The sequence below is a fragment of the Zalophus californianus genome, chromosome 9 (assembly GCF_009762305.2).
Source record: "Zalophus californianus isolate mZalCal1 chromosome 9, mZalCal1.pri.v2, whole genome shotgun sequence".
Classification (NCBI taxonomy): domain Eukaryota; kingdom Metazoa; phylum Chordata; class Mammalia; order Carnivora; family Otariidae; genus Zalophus; species Zalophus californianus.
This window is the reverse complement of record NC_045603.1, coordinates 70152816-70169705: the sequence shown is the minus strand read 5'-3', so window position 1 is coordinate 70169705 and position 16890 is coordinate 70152816. Positions and strand designations below refer to the sequence as shown.

Genomic DNA, 16890 nt, shown 5'->3' with positions numbered 1-16890 from the left:
TCTTCATTTGCTACTATCTCTGCTCCTCTACCTCTCTCACTTTTTTTTTTTTACATTCTTTTGCTTGATTTCTACTTTCTCTGTCCCTGTAACCAGGCTTGGAACTCTTCAAGGGCAGGAACTGAGTTGCATTTATCTTTTTATCACCCATGTATGCATCTATTTTTGTCCAAAATGTGAATAGAAAGCACACCTGCAAGATTGTGACATAACCAGAAAACTATGTCCTATATACAGCCTTGTTCTAAAAATAGCCCAGCACATGCTCTGGTATAATCTGACTCAGATGCTTCATATCGTAGCATTTCAGGAATAGGCCTGTCTTTATACACTAGTTAAAACCCAGGAATTGAATCTGTACATTTAAGCAACTGCTAAGATAAGACAACTCCATTACCCCTCTCCGGTTTAACAAGAAGCAAAGCCTGTTTAAACCAGGTGTATTCTATTGCTTCACAAAGACTCTCTTCTCTACTCAACCTTAAGTGAAAGCTAAAGGAATGAAGGACATGTGGCCTGGAAGACACCCAGGAATAATGCCGCCTTTACCACAATGCATAAGCATAAACTTTTGGAGTTACACACCCTGCCTTTGAACCCTAGCTTTGCAGCCGTGTGCCCTTAGCGAGCTACCATATCCTTCTTAGCTTTATTTTCTGCGTGGCTAAGTGCAGAGAACAGTAATACCTACTCCACAGGACTGTAGGAAACCTAGCTAAAACCACGCAGGTAAAGCGCTAGCCCAAGGCCAGACGGAAGGTTCAAGATCATAACCGGGACTTTGCTTTCTTCCTGGGGAGGAGGGTGGGTGGGTGGGTGGAGCTGATGTAGCCTGAGCGGGAGGAACATCCTGGATTGGGGAAACTGCTTCTTTTTCTGTGGACAGGGTGGTAAATTGGAAAGGATTAAAAAAGATCCTGGGGGAATAGAGAACAACTCTGTCCAAAGCCATGATTAACCAACCATTTGTTCCTTTTCGGGGTGAGAGTGGGGAGGCGGGGCATTGGAATATGGTAGCTGAAAGACAGAGATGGGACAACGACCGGCATTTGGGTACTGCAGGAAGATTTTCTAATAAGAATAAAGTCTCAAGAGACTTGGGGGAAGAAGACAGAACAGATCCATTTAAAATGTAGATCGCTGCCGATCCTCCCACGAAACACGAAGTGCCCTGGAGCTTCCTGGCAGCTGCAGACTGTTGCTGTTTTTATTGTGGATTTTAAGTGGGGGTCGGGTTTGCGCGATGCCTCTCACTCGCATGCTCATTTCCTCTGAAACCTGATGTTTAATTATTGCCTTTTTAAATTGTGAGAATTCAGATTAGATCATGGAGTGAAAGAATACTACAAAGTACAACACAAAGGTAAAGAATAGTCGTGAAAGCTTTTGTTCTCTCTCAGCTCCTGATCCACTCTCCAGACGCCCCCAGGGGTTTATTCCTAAAACACAGGCCGGTCACATCTTTCTCTGGCTTGTAGTCCCTCTGGTCTCAATACTTAGAGCAGTCATTGTCATTTTCTTTAAATTTTCAGTTTTTGTTAAATGGTTAAAAAGCCAAATGGTACGGAAAGGCACTAAATCCTTTCCTTACTCCTTCCCTTCCCAGTTCTGGTCCTTACAGAAAACCACTTTAAACTCTTTTAGCTTGGGACCCCTGGGTGGCTCAGTCAGTTAAGCATTTGTCTTCAGCTCAGGTCATGATCCCAGGATCCTGGAATCGAGCCCCGCATTGGGGCCCCTGCTCAGCAGGGAGCCTGCTTCTCCTCTCCTGCCGCTCCCCCTGCTTGTGCTCTCTCTCTGTCTCTCTGACAAATAAATGAATAAAATCTTAAAAAACACCTTTAGCTCTTCAATTTCTTTTAGTAATCGGGTTCTATATAAATAATAATATATAAATAATTTAGTAATAGGGTTCTATATAAGTAATATAATAATCATAATTGGGTTCTATAATTATAATAGTGTTTGGTTTATCAATTTTTGTCTGTACCTGTTAACTTTCAGCACACACGAGCGTGCACACACACACACACATGCACACACACCCACCTGTGGTCGTTTTTTTGGAGTCATTTGAGAATTGGTTTTTATACCCTGCTCTCTTACTCCTTAATACTTCAGTGTGTAATTCTTAGGATCAAGGATATTCTCTTATGGAATCATAATACGTTATCTAATCTATATTCCATTTGCCATATTAATCAACTGTCTCAATAATGTCTTTTACAGAATCTTTTTTTCTCCAGTACAGGACACAGTACAGGACCGTGTATTGCATTTTCTTGGGTCATGTTTCTTTAGTTTGTTAATTTGGAATTGTTCCTTGGCTTTTCTTTGTCTTTTATGACATTGGCATTTTTTAAAGGATTATAGGCCATTAGTTTTATAAAGTGTTTCTCAATGTGAGTTTTATGATACTTTGTCTTGATTAGATTCAGTTGGACAATTCCTGCATGAATACTAAAAATGGATGCTGTGTCTTTCTCAGGGCATCCCATCCAGAGGCATTTGACATTAATTTTGGTCATCTGGTCATGATATTGTCCAGTTTCTTCACTGACTGCAAAGTTACTATGTTTCTCTTGCAATTAGTAAGCATTCCCTGGGAAGACACTTTGAGAACAAATACTGATCTGGCACCGTACCAAATTTTCTCATATAAATTAAGCATCCATTGATGATTTTTGTTTAAATTAGTCTCTACTATGATGGTTACAAAAATGATGATTTTCCCCCTTCCCTCTGCCCTTCACTTTTATTAACTGACATTCCACTGTAAGGAAGAGTCCCTCTCCTCCCGCCCTCCTCTCCTCTCCTCCCCTACCCCTTCTCCCGCTCCTCTACCTGCTCGAAGAGCAAATCTACTTGAAAGGCTGTTGCTCACTTTCAGTGGTGTCAAGTCAGAGAGATGAAGGTGATGGAAGTCATTCTCCTCTAGACTATGCCATCTGAACACACACACACACACACACCCTCCCCACACATACACACCCCACACACATACACACCACACACACACCATACACACCGCACACACCACACACACACACACACACATACACACACAGTTTAAAAGGGATAGCTTAAAAGGGAAATTATAACATAAGCCCCTTTAATCTCCCATTGCAAGTAAGCAGAATGTAATCTTTAGATCTGTATTTGTGATACGTATAGGACTTACTTGTCAATACATTAGTGACTCAAATTTGAAACAAAATTTATATGATGCTTTCAGCTTCCATTTATCTCAGGAGCAGGCTGAGATTGCATATGAAAAATTGGGGCACCCCAAATCAAACCAAATCCCAAACCTTGCTACAATGTGAACCTTCTTAGCTTTTTGAATTGGGATTTTTTTTTGATTCTACACAATCAAAATAAAATACAGAAATAATTTGGGTGCTGAGGCTGCTATCTGATTGCAACTATTATCCACAAACCCCAGCTTCAAATTTTGTACTTATATTTTTGTGTTTGTATTTATATTTACACTTTATCAAAACTCCATCGTTCTCATTGAAAAAACCAAATTTGAAAGTATAATATGCATCACAGTTTTATGCATCAAACCTTATTGTTTGAGTTTTCTTATAATTGTAATTAAAATAGAAAGATTTGAAAGACCCAAACTATCTGAGTCCCTAGCTGAAGCCCAAGCTCTTTGCAACGACACCATACGCAAGGTTCTTTATGACGTGATTTCTTCCTGACATCCCAACCTCACGTCCTCATGCCCCCTCCAACTGTCAAAGTAGTTGCAACTCCTTGAATCTGCTGTGGTTTTCTTGCTCTTCTGTCTTTGCTTGGTGGTTGCTGTCTGGAATGTCCTTTCTCAGCTTGCTTGCCTGAGGAAACGGTGCTTGTCCTTCCAGTGTCAGCTCAGAAGTAATGCCTTTGGGGAAACCACACAGAGAGAGACTGTTCATCCCCTTTTGCCTCATCCAGCCGCCTTGTGCACCCACAGTACCCCAGGGGCATGCTCGTTCTCAGGGCTTGTTCCTTTTCTGTGATTATTTGTCAGCAGCCATTGAAGGGCTGGGACATTTCATCCTTCTCTCTTCCTCATGCCTGATATGGTGGCAAGCATGCAGTAAGTATAATTATTTGACAAACTGTACGAGAGCTATTTTACTGAATTCTGTTCAAATGGCTGCCCTCATATTGAGAAACACATTGACTGCTAAAGAAATCGAAGTGTCAAGAGGTATGGGTGGGGTTACTCTTTAGTTATTTGTAAATTTCCCTCACTGTTGAAACTCTCATGACACTCCAGTGCATTGGTGAGATCTGTAGGACTTTAAAAAATTATTTAAAAGATGTAACTATGTCATAACCACCTTATAGCAAGTTTGGAGCTTACCAAAGAGGAAAAATATGCCTTTGCTTTTATTGCCCAAACAGTAGAACAGTTTACTTAACCATTTCCACATTGCTGGCTGTGTCCCAAATTATGTAATTTTCCCTTAATTTTGGGACATTTAAATAGTTTCCAATTCTCATTACTATAAATAATATTGTTGAAAGCATCTTCTTCCATATATTTAAACATTATTTCTTATGATTAATTATTCAAATTGTAAAATTTGGGCCAAACAGTACAAATACTTTAATGGATCACAATACTTAATACCTTCAAAAATGGTTTTGCCAATATGCCATGCTGCCAGAAATATATGAGTACCTCTTCAGCTTATTATTGCCATTCTTTTTTTGATTTTGATGAAAAAATATCTCATGGTTATTTTGAAATCTAACCCTTTTTATTTTGAATGGTATATATGTACATTCATTGTCTAAGTATTATTCTTGGTGGGAAACTTACTGAGACATAAAATTTAAAAGCCTACTTTTATTTTATTATTTTTTAAAAGATTTTATTTATTTATTCGACAGAGAGAAACACAGTGAGAGAGGAACACAAGCAGGGGAGTGGGAGAGGGAGAAGCAGGCCTCCTGCGGAGCAGGGAGCCCGATGTGGGGCTCGATCGCATGACCCTGGGATCATGACCTGAGTCAAAGGCAGACACATAATGACTGAGCCACCTAGGCGCTCCTAAAATCCTACTTTTAAACTTATATTGCTTTTATGGTTCAAAATACTAGAACTTGATTGCTTTCCAACTCATAATTATCAAATTCCGGATATGCTGAGCTCTAGCATCATTTTCTCATAAATTTAGTATTCCCACCTTGTTTTAGTCCCTGCAGCTTGTTGCTACAGTAAAAGGTATGGTGAATCACATGCCATCCATCCTGTGTTGGCCAAGAAAATAACTCCATCTCTGCGGTTGTCTGGCACATCTCGACTAAATATATGGTGAAGCTTAGAAGTGTTTCAAAGTTCTCGTTCCAAAATGTAGGAAAAAACTGAGTTGCTTGCATATGCAAGCATAAAATAACTCACTTGGCATTAGTGCCTTTAGGTTCTTTGATTGAAGTGTGTATAAGGAAATAAAAAGGGTTCTCATTTAAATGCAATTAAAGACCTGATATTTTTTCTTCTTTGTTCACTGGAAAAGATTTATAGTATGGGAAATGGTGTTGTACAGTAAATTCCAAACTGGCTCTCAGGCATTGTATCTACATGATGCCAACTTCTGCAAATTAACTGTAAATTTTGTTTTCAGATAGTTGCATGGGTGGCTGGTCAAATTGATCCACCTGCCTTAATGGACCATTGTGTAACAGGGTGGAAAAAATAGGAAACTTGATTAAGGCACCATTTTGATCAGAGACTGAAATCAAATGATGTGAGTGCTAAGGTCATTACGATGTCCTCCAGTGACTCTGCCCTGTGTAACTTCTCCAACTCAGAGTACCGTGGAGAGCTCTGCTAACCTCACCTCAATCACGTTCATGGCAAACAGAATTAGTTTTCATGGTATCAACATTTGATGTGTTTTGAGATAAGGTTCAGTTTTTCCCAAAGAATGTTATAAATGCAATCCATTTATTTTGATAATTTTGATAATTCTCCATATAACTTTTGAATAGGGAAAAATAAGTGGATTTTTTAAGGGTGAGGAACAAATGACAATTCTCAACAAACAAGAATTTTTCGTGAAAAAATTGCACGTTAATTTTACAGTTGTTTATCTCTCCACCACTTCTAGCTCTTTCTCAGCTTCTCAGTACCCTTCTCCATGAACCTACTGGGGCTCACCCAACCAATCCCAAACTTACACAACCCATGGGGAAAAACACAAGGTCCCTATTGTTTGCTAGCAAGAGGAGTGTGGGAAGAATGTCTTCTGCGGTAAGTGTTGTTCCTCAACAGTTGTTTCATACCATCCTTCAGGGGCAAAGAGATGAGCTGATAGACGGAGCCAAACAGTTACATGAGTGACTAGCCAAATGGATCCACCTGCTTTAATAGATCATTATATAACAGAGTTAAAAACAACAACAACAATAAAACACCCCTATTTGCCTTTAAGCTCTAGAGCTGCAGTGACTGGTAGCCAGATCTTTCCCATTCAGTGATGATGACCATATGGAAGCTTCCAGAACCAATCCTCATCACGGGAGGAACTTGGAATTTAGGTGAGGGTGTGGAGGTTCGGAGAGGGAATCTGCCTGCCTCCATCATCTTCTTCGGCTAAAATCTTTATCTTGGTCTTTTAGTTATTTATTTTATTTTAATTCCAGTATAGTGAACTTATGGTGTAATATTAGTTTCAGGTGTATGATATAGTGATTCAACGCTTCCATTCATTACCCGGTGCTCATCATGTTAAGTGCCCTCTTCTATTTCCTTTCTTGTTTTTGTCCCTCCTTGACATCCCTTTCCCCCACACAGGCCCCAAACATGCATAATTAGTGTGTCTTTCCTCCTCATTTCCTCCATCCCCTGAATTTTCTTCTGAAATAGCCTGATATTCTGCTATATTGTCTTATTCCTAACAGTCAAGAGTCTTGGAGCTATATATATCTTTCCCCACCCACCTTGGCTTCTTATTCATCTGATTTTTGTGCTTAAAGATTTATTAAGCCCTGAGGCTTCCTTAGCTCAGTCTCCTTGAGATGGATGTATACTCAGAATTATAGCAGAGCTCTGTGACTCTCCCCACCAGGCCCATACCTCTGCCATGATAGCTTCTTCTGCTCCTGCCGCTGCTGTTTCAACAGTCTGTGGCCTTGCCCATTTTCCCCATGTTGGGCAGCCAGTGCTGTGCTGGGATTCAGTTAACCTGCTCCCGGGAGTATTTCTGATATCTGTCTCAGTTGTTTGGATTCTGAGGCAAGGTGTACCCTCTCTGCCATCTATGTGTAGGTAATGACTATATCGAAAGTGGCACAAAAATCATGTTAAAAATGCACACTTGTAAAATAAAGCCAATAATCATGAATGGTGCCATTGACTTTTCTTACTAGGAACAGAATTTTCTGCAATAGGAAACAGGAACAGTTTTTGATGATTCATTGCTTAATAGGAAATATTGCATTTCGATATTTGTAAACAAGGTAAAACTGCAATTTATTACTTTATTCATCCAAATATTTAGTCAGCATATATATTTGAGCATCTTATATGAGTCGGATTTTGCACTAAATAATGGAGTACAAAGATGAATAAAACATCTACCCACAGGGATATAACAGTGTAAGGGGAGAGACAGATATAAAAGCAGGTCATTGAAGACAATGTGATCAATCCACCAACAGGATATATAGAGAGGATTAGGGAGCAGGAATAAATGAATAATGGAATGAGTGAATGAATCTACCTACCTATTTCCTTTAATGTAATAGAAAACAAGTGATTCAGTTGCAACTTTATACTTAATAGAGGTGACAGCTTGAAAATACACCTGCAGTTTTTAAAAAAAATATTCCTCCTATCAAGAGCTGGGGCTGATGCTCTATCTTTTGAAACTGAGCAGGATTTTTGATGATTTTGCCCAACAGAATGTGGTGGAAGTGATGCTGTAGGACTTCTGAAGGGAAGACAGAGAAGGTGATGCAGATCCTGCCTTGCTTGCCAGAATACTCAGGCTGGAGCCCCAGGCATCATCTGTGAGGGAGCCCAACGAGCTAGCTCCTGTAAAGAGACTTCATGGAGAAACACTGGGACTATATGAGGAAGGAGAGAGACGCCTGGCCACTGACCCCCCTCACCCTCCTGATTTGCTGCAACCCCTCCACTGCTCCAGCTCCAGCCACTATTTGACGGCAGCCACACGAGAGACCCCAAGGCAGGATTCCCCGGGGAAGCACTTTCCAGGCTCTTGACCCACAAAAAACCGTAAGTGATGATAAAATGTTTGTTGTTTTCAGACATTAAGTATTGGGAGATTTGTTGCACATCAGTAGATTCGTGGAGCAGGTTTTTAAAACCGTGTAGTGAGTTTCTGCTCTAACAAAACCTTAAAATGTGTGGCATTAGCTTTGGGTCTGGGCCGCGGGCAGATGCTATAAGAGACTTGCAGAAATTGTTAGCAGAAGCTTGATGGGCCTCAAGGAATCTGTTGCGAGCAAAACTATGAAAACGGGAGGAAAGAAGACCTTTGTTAGGTGGCAATGGGAAGTTTAGCGCAATTGTCACCTATAGTCATGTGGAAAAGAGAAAATGTGCCACATGAACTGATGGACCCTGGCTAAGAAAATTTGCAGGCAGAATGTTGAAAAAATGTTGAAAAGTCTTTTAGATTGGTGTACTCAGATAAATAGAGAGGCAAGCCAAAAATGCAACTGTTCAGTTTTCTTTAGAGATTTGGAGGACATATTAAGATGCCACAACTCCCTATGCTTGAAAATAAAACTGTTTCTAGTCTAGCCAGATGGCAAAAAACTCTCAAATTAAGTAATAATTTCAGGGGCAAAGGCCAAATCCATGATGGTCCTGTAATATCCTTTATTAAGACCTCAGAAAGATGTCAGGTGGGGCCTCATAGATCCTTTCACTCAGACAAAACATCTTTCAAGGATTTTAAGGGCACATCTCACAGACCCTCTCTGTTAAACAATAGAACTTTTAGGAATCTTATTGGAATTTTCCTATAGCAACCTCACAGAAGCCCAAGGTAGAGAAGGCTTTCCTTAGAGAGATTTCTATAGCTTCTGCTTAATGGAGTGGATTATACATTAATATACAAAAATCCCACAAAAATTTTAAAGGGATCGTATCAGCTTGAACTAAAAAGGACAAAGACAAATTGAAGGAGGCCTTCGTTCCTTTGAGCTAATGTGGGCTAATTTTTTTGAAAGAGTAAAAATGACTTAGGGGGTAAACTGAGAGCAAGGGGCCAAGGCCCAAGAACCACAGAGAATCATTCTCTGGAAGTAGGACTGGGCCTTAAGCAAGAAACTGGCAACATGTGCCCCTCTGGACTTCAGGATCACCATGGACCAGAGACTTTCATGTACTCCTAATTTCCCCCTTCATAGATGGGAGTACCCACAATGGTTACCCTATGCCTGTCCCATCATTGTTTGCGAGGCCTGTGGGCCAAACAACTTACCGCTCTATTCCGTAAGGCTTCCGACACAGAGAAACCGTACCCAAGGAACCGTACCCAAGGAATGCCATCCACTCTTGGATCTGATTTAGATGATCACATCTGAACCTCACGTCTGGTACTTTAATGTCATGAAACTATAGGGGTCTTGGGAAAGGGGAAATATATTCTGCTTGTATAATTTGTGTCAGAAAGTAAGCTGCAATGGTTTAAATATGTGTTTGCAAGTATTTTGATGCTCCTCCTGTCAAAAGATTCGTCTATGTTCCTTCTTCTTGAAACTGGGTGGGCTTTTTTTTTTCATATTTCTTTCATTTATTAATACAATTAAAAATGATTAGTGCTAAACTAAAATTCCCAACCAAAATTCCAAAGATGAGCAAAACAAAAGCCCCAAGCTTTTTCCATGAGAGAAAATCCTCTTTGCTAAGTTTAAGATAAAATAGTCCTGGGAATACAAAAATCAAACACGTTGATGTACCAGAACCAACTATACCAAATACATTCTTAATGTTAGGAACATATAATGCAAGTAAAACAATGATAATATTGACTGCTAGAGTGCTCAGAGAATGGCGAATCCATGAGAATGGAAAGGTTGGAGAAAAACATCATCATTAAAGCTTTCCTTACAGGGAAGTGGATTAGAGGGACTGTCAAAAGCACAGTAAATAGTATGCATAAGTTCACAGTCATGACAACAACATCACGGGGCAAGTATATGCTCTAACCTTGCAGTAATTCTGACGCCACTTTGTCATAAAAAGTGAGGTACCTAAAGAGTGCAGATGTAAAATAAATGAGAAAACTTAAAGCAGTTGCTGTGTGGGTTACATTTTGCCTTCTTTTCTTTGAAGGGCTTTGAAGTTCACAGTATATTGGCAATACTGAGGTATGGCAGAGAAATGAAAAAGCCCTGGTAGGTATGGCATAAACACTCTCTTTGGAGAAATGAAAGAGCTCTGGTTTACAATCATCTGTAGCATTTGAAATCTGGAAGTATTGCTCTACATAATTTAATGGCAGAGGACAAGGAATGGACCAGTTTTTAATCATTACCTATTTTAGGAAGAAGTGCAAGAAGGAACACAATGCCAACACAAATGATTAGTAGTAGTGTTTGTCTATCGAGATACCAAGACCTCCAATATTCTGAATTAGGATGGTGCCTGCTACTGCCACCTTTCCGGGTAATCCAAATGCAAAGAGTCCAAGATCTTCATAAGATGTCAGAGTTCCATAGAGATTTTACAATGACTGAAGGAGTTCAATGGAAGACAGGTGCGTCAATGTATATGAAGAACCATATAGAACCAATGTATATGAAGACCAAGCAAGCTGTCTGAATGCACATACTAAGCAGGAGGTGAACTGAGTAAGAAGCCAGGAGAGCAACTATCAACAACAGAAAACTAAATCCAAGGATGCCGGTATGAGCCATAACATAAGCTAAGCCAAGGATGCCACTTCCTATGATGGCATTCGTCAAATTAAACACAGAAAAAACCAAATGAAACACCTGGGGATCCCCGTCTGTAAAGTTCTTGCCAGGCATTTCAGGGAAGGCCGGAGGGTGGGCTTCAGTCTGGGTGGGCTTTGGAAACTGTTTCAACCAGTAGGATAGGGCAGAGGGATGCTGCCATTAATTTCCAAGGCTAAATGATAAGGAGTAAATGCAACTTCTGTCCTGTTTGCTGGACTACTTGCAATGGAACCCCATGCTGGCAGTTAGGCCGTCTGTCTGTCCTAAGGCTCTGAGGAAACCCAACTGGCCTACCTGTAGAGATTGCAGAAAGGAGCCCAGAGCAATGCTCTATCTCTATGGTATCTCTATCTGTGTATCTACCTATCTATCTTCTATGTCTCTTTCTCTCCATCTATCTATCTAATATATCATCATCTACACATATATAATATAAGAGATGACTAGTCAATCCTCCATTTCTTTAGACCTTCCACTGCTCCTGCTCCAGCCACCTTCTAACTGGATGAGAAGTCGCAAGCCAATGCTGCACAGCAGAGCCCTTCCCAAATTTCTGATTCATAGGAACTAAGTTTTAGGATGATTTCTTATACAGTCATAGATAAACAGCAAACTGGCCACATGTACTTGAACAGCATGTAACTTCTTGGTTTCCAAGTGGGAAAATGGACATGAATTTATTCGTTCATTTATTCTTTGCTTTATATCACATGCCTTGCAAGGTGAATGATTGGATCAATGAATAAACCCGTTTTAAGGTGAAAAAAATGAGCCATAGAGAAATTAAGCAACTTATCCAAAGTCACAGGGCAAGTGAGGTCACAACTGAAATTGAAACATTCCAAAAGCTATTCATTAAATTTTATTCATTCAACAAATATTTTATCGTGTGTCCAGTATGTGTTTGGCAATGGGGCTATAATAGCGAACAAGAACATGAGAGCTTCTCTTCTAATTGACCTGAGATGATTCTAATGAGAAATTGACAGTAAACAAGATGTAATTCTACATTTTGATAAATGCAGAGAAGAAATAGAAGAGAATGCTCTGACAGATTACAACAGGAATGCTCACTTTAGAGAAGGTGTTCAGGAAAGTTCTTTCTGAGGAGGAGTCATCTGAGCTAGAACCCGAGTTTGAGAAGTAGGCAGTTATGTGAAAAGGGAACACTTAGCATTTTTTTGAGAGGATGTGTGTGAAGTTTCCCACACAGTACCTTGGTATGTGGCTTACCTTTGCAGGGCCTCCGGTAAGGAGGACTGGCAGTGAAAAGGCTTTGTGTGGGTTCTCTGAGAGTGAGTGTCTCTTTACATTTTGCAAACCTTGGCATCTCTCTTGCCTCACCCAAGCCTGGCCCTGCATGTGAACTTAACACATTTTAGATTTGCAATGTGTTACTGCTTATCAGGTTCAAGACTAATTTGATGAAATGAAAGAATCAACATAGACACAGACACACATACCCAGGAAAAGTCAAAGGATTGATAAAAATTATGGTGTTCGAAAATAGTATGACTCCTGGAAATTTTATGATGAGTAGCAGGAGTATTGGCTCTTATATTCAGGGAGAGTGCAGACTGGGATTACATGGTGGAGTGAGCCATCTTGTTAATCTTGTAATGTTGTAGTACCTGTTGGGCGATGAACTAATCAGCTGCAAGAGGGCAAAAGGCAGTGCTATCTTCTGAGAGAAAGAGAGAGAGAAAAAAATCAGTATTCAGTCAATGATCTCAGCGAGTAATTGGGGGTGCTCCTCCAGCAGGGGACTTTTGGAAAAATTCAATATTCACAAATTCCTCCTCTGTAACATAAATATTTGTTTTGGTCAAATTCTTAGAAACTCCCTCTCTCAGTGATTGGAAGAGCATGTGTTACTGAGCTTGGACTCAGAATGGTCCACGGCCAGGTTGAACTGGGACTCCTTCATTAGTGGAATCATTTCCCCCTTGCAGGTTCTAAATCATTCCCGGGACACTGAAGACATTGGCTGAGGTGAAGCCATGTGCCTTGCAGACGTGCTGTGGGAGGGATGGTGCTGAGCAACAGACCTGAAACAAATTCTGACCTTTGGGAAGAGCTAATGTGTGTCCCCTCACTTCGCGCTCTATCTTCCAAGCATTCTTTTGGTATAAGCAGTTTTGCTTCTCCTAACTATTGCTCATTTCTCTCTTGCTTTCTTTCAGGGATTGTTTTCCTAGGGGAAAGAGTGGTTCAAGGTCATTTCTAATTCCCCATATTTATTACTCTTGGGTTATTAGTGTCTTTTTCTTATGCAAAGAACTTCTTCTCACACACTTCCTATTACAGGCATCCCTGCATCTGGCCCACGATTCAGAGGAGAGTGAGGAAAGCATGGATTCTACTCATCTGTAAAGCTCAGATTTATTGAGTAACTACTCAAGTCAGGCATTGTCTCCTGGATGCTGGGGATCTATGGTTTAGGGAGGCCCTGGAAGAACTCACAGTCTAGTGTAATTACCTACTTACATAAGTGTGTACAGTAAAAAGATGATATTCACACTAGTTTATAAATATCAAAAAAGCACAGAGCATGTTTTTGGATCGGGTTGCTCAGAAGTGGGGTGATGCTGAGCATTCTTGTGAAGGATAATTTAGAGTTTCCTAAATGGAATAACAGGGCATTCCAGATAAGATTTATACGCTCATTAATCGGTTCACTTGTTTTTTTATTCATTCATTCATTCATTCATTCATTCATTCATTCATTCATCAAATACCTATTATATGCCAGAAATATTCTAGGTAATAGCGATACAAAGTGAGTAAGAATGGTCTCTGCTCACAGTAGATATAGAAACAAATGCCTGAGATGTGTTTAATGCCCTGATAGAAGGTCTATACCTGGAGTTTTGGGGAAGCTTCAGGAAAATTCCATAAAGGTGGTAATGTTAGAAGAGAATTTTAATAGATATGTGACTATTTATCAGACTGATAGGAAAGAGGGTGAAGGGAAAGAGAATATTCCAGGCAGAGCAAACAGAAAGGCAGAGAACCTTGAGATAGCCCTGCATATTTTGCAGAACTGCAAGGGATTTGGCCTGATTGGAGCCTCAGGTATTTATTCTGTGGCACAGGGATGGAAAAGTCTGAGGAGGCAGGGGGTGGGGGCATTTCTGGGGGGCCACACACTAGCAGGAAGGTGAGATGCAGTGAGGTCATTTGGAGACCACACGTGATTTGGCTACTCTGAAGGAGGGGAAGGAGGAGAAACCAGACAGGAGGGAAAGGCCATGCCAGGAGGGGCCTAGAGTGCTGGCTTAAAGCAAACAGAGCCTTGGGGCCTGGGCCTGGGTGGATCAGTTGGTTGAGTGTTCCACTCTTGATTTCTGCTCAGGTCATGATCTCAGGGGTTGTGGGATCCAGCCCTATGGCGGGCTCTGTGTTCAGCGAGGAGTCTGCTTGGGATTCTCTCTCTCCTTCTGCCCCTCTCCCTGCCCCCTGCCCCGCCCTCAGCTCCCCCCACCTGTGTGCTCTTTCTCTAAAATAAGTAAATAAATCTTAAAAAAGAGCAAGTAGAGCCTTTCCTGTCGGTGCTGGTGAGACATGGATGGATTTATAAAATCAATTGTTTAAAATTTTTATTTGTAAAAACTTACATACTGTAAAATTTGCTCTTCTTGTTGTACAGTTCTATGGGTTTTGGCAAATGCACACAGTCATATACCAACCATCACAGACAAATGTAGAATAGTTCCAGCACCCTACAAGGATCCCTCAGGCTGCTCCCTTGGAGTCAACTCTCCTCCCATCCCAGGCAACCACTGATCTGTTTCCTGTTCTTCTAAGTTTGCCTTTTCCAAAACATCATATCTATGGAATCATATAACATATAATCTTTTGAGTCTGGCTTCTTCACTTAGTAATATGCACTTAAAATTCCTCTGGGTTTTTGTTTTTGTTTTTTGTTCTTTTTCATGGCTTGATAGCTCATTTCTGTTTAGCACTGAATAACATCCCATTGTCTGGATGTATCACAGTTTACTTATCCATTCACCTCCTAAAGGATATTTTGGTTGCTTCCAAGTTTTGGCAATTATGAATAAGGCTGCTATAAACATGAGGTCCACTTCTTTTCATTCAAGGTTGCATTTTAGAAAGATTGCTCCAGCAACAATGTGGAGAATGTGCTGAAGGGACAAGAAAAAATTTGGGTTGAATGTTTCTCAATTAGTTTATCTCTTATTGTTCTAGGATGTGTTGTTACACAACCAATAGGTACATGGACAAAGCATTAACACAGTGATTGCTAGCATACAGGAAGCGATTCAACTGATTTGACCAATCCGAGTAATAAAGTATTTTAAAAATATACCAATCAGCTTCTTAGATATTTAACTCAGTGATTTGTAGTCACAGCTTATGTTGACCTATTTATTCTCTTCTTTATCATTTAGTGGATATAAGAAATTTAGAAAAAACGAGTGTTTCTTCTTCTACATTCCATAATTGTGTATCTGAGTGAAATGATTAATAGTGTGCTCTGCTTATACTCAGGGTGGTGTCATGATATTAAGGGAAGATGGATTTACTTTGATTAATGGATTTTTAAAAATCTTCTTTTAAGAAAATTTAGGTGTTGGCTTATGAAAGGTCAAATCCCAGTTGTCTGTAGCCAGCAAAGATAATACATAAGAAAATGGAGCTTTTCCTTCTGCCCATTTTAAAGCCTCATTTTCAGTGAATAAATAAAATCTATGTGTTTTTTTGAATTTCATTTAAATTGATTTAGAAACTATCAAATGGAAGTTTATATAGGAGTTTAAGCTACGGACTCTGATGACTCCGATTCAAATCCTAGTTCCACTAACTGTGTGACATTGGGAAAGGTACTTAAATGATATGATCTTACTTCCTCCTTTGTAAAGTGGGAACGATAAATGATAGTACTTATATCCAGGGTCCTTGTGAAAGCTAATTGAAATGATACCTTAAAATGCTTAACCAAGACTGATACATAGCATGTGTTCAATAAATATGGGCTATTATATACATTAACAAAATCAAGAGCCTACTTTAAGGCATTGTGCAGAAATGTAACGATGAAATAATATATGGCTCCTTCGTCAGGGAGTTTGCAATTTGCAATCTATCTGGAGCCGCAGATATGTTAAGAGCCACCACTTAAAACTCAACCAGGGGCGCCTGGGTGGCTCAGTCATTAAGCATCTGCCTTCGGCTCGGGTCATGGTCTCAGGGTCCTGGGATCGAGCCCCACATCCGGCTCCCTGCTCAGCTGGAAGCTTGCTTCTCCCTCTCCCACTCCCCTTGCTTGTGTTCCCTCTCTCTCTGTGTGTGTCTCTGTCAAATAAATAAAAAAATCTTAAAAAAAAAAAAAAAACTCAACAAGAATGAAGTAGAAGCTGTATTGTTTTTATATGGTAAGATGAGATCAGAGCGATTACAGATCCCTGGGTGGAGGAGAGGATGCTTCAGCCAAGGGCAGTATTTGATCTGGACCTTGGCAGAGGACGAGGGGTGCCATAGATTGAGAAGCAGAGGAGCATGACTCAGATATGGGTTTAGAAAGGTTTGGAGAAGGGTTCTCTTGAGCTTAAGAGTAGAGAGGCTAGGGGATGCTGGGGAAAGACGTGATGGGAAAAGCAAATAGAGAGAAGTTTATAAAGGGCCCAGGGTGCCAAGGGGAGAAGTTGGACTTGGTTTTACTTATTCACAATATTTTTATAACTTTTCATATTCGTGCTCTGAAAAGCCAGTCTAGAAGAGAACTCATGCAAAGTTTTATTTCCCTTCCTTTGGAAAAAGAAAACAAACCACCCTTGTAAATCATTAATGGCCCATTTTAAAAAGGAGATTACAGTCCTGAGAGTTACTATTTTTTCTATTCAGCAGAGAAATAAAAAGAAGCATATTGAATTATGTGAAAATATGAATTGGTCTCTGTGCTCCATTACCTATCTGGGACAGATT

The 16890-nt window shown here is 40.2% G+C and overlaps 1 pseudogene; it reads right to left on the bottom strand.

The window, feature by feature from the left end:
- Nucleotides 1-9769: 9769 nt before the first annotated feature.
- Nucleotides 9770-12271, bottom strand: LOC113922311 (annotated as a pseudogene).
- Between the last annotated feature and the right edge of the window lie 4619 nt (nucleotides 12272-16890).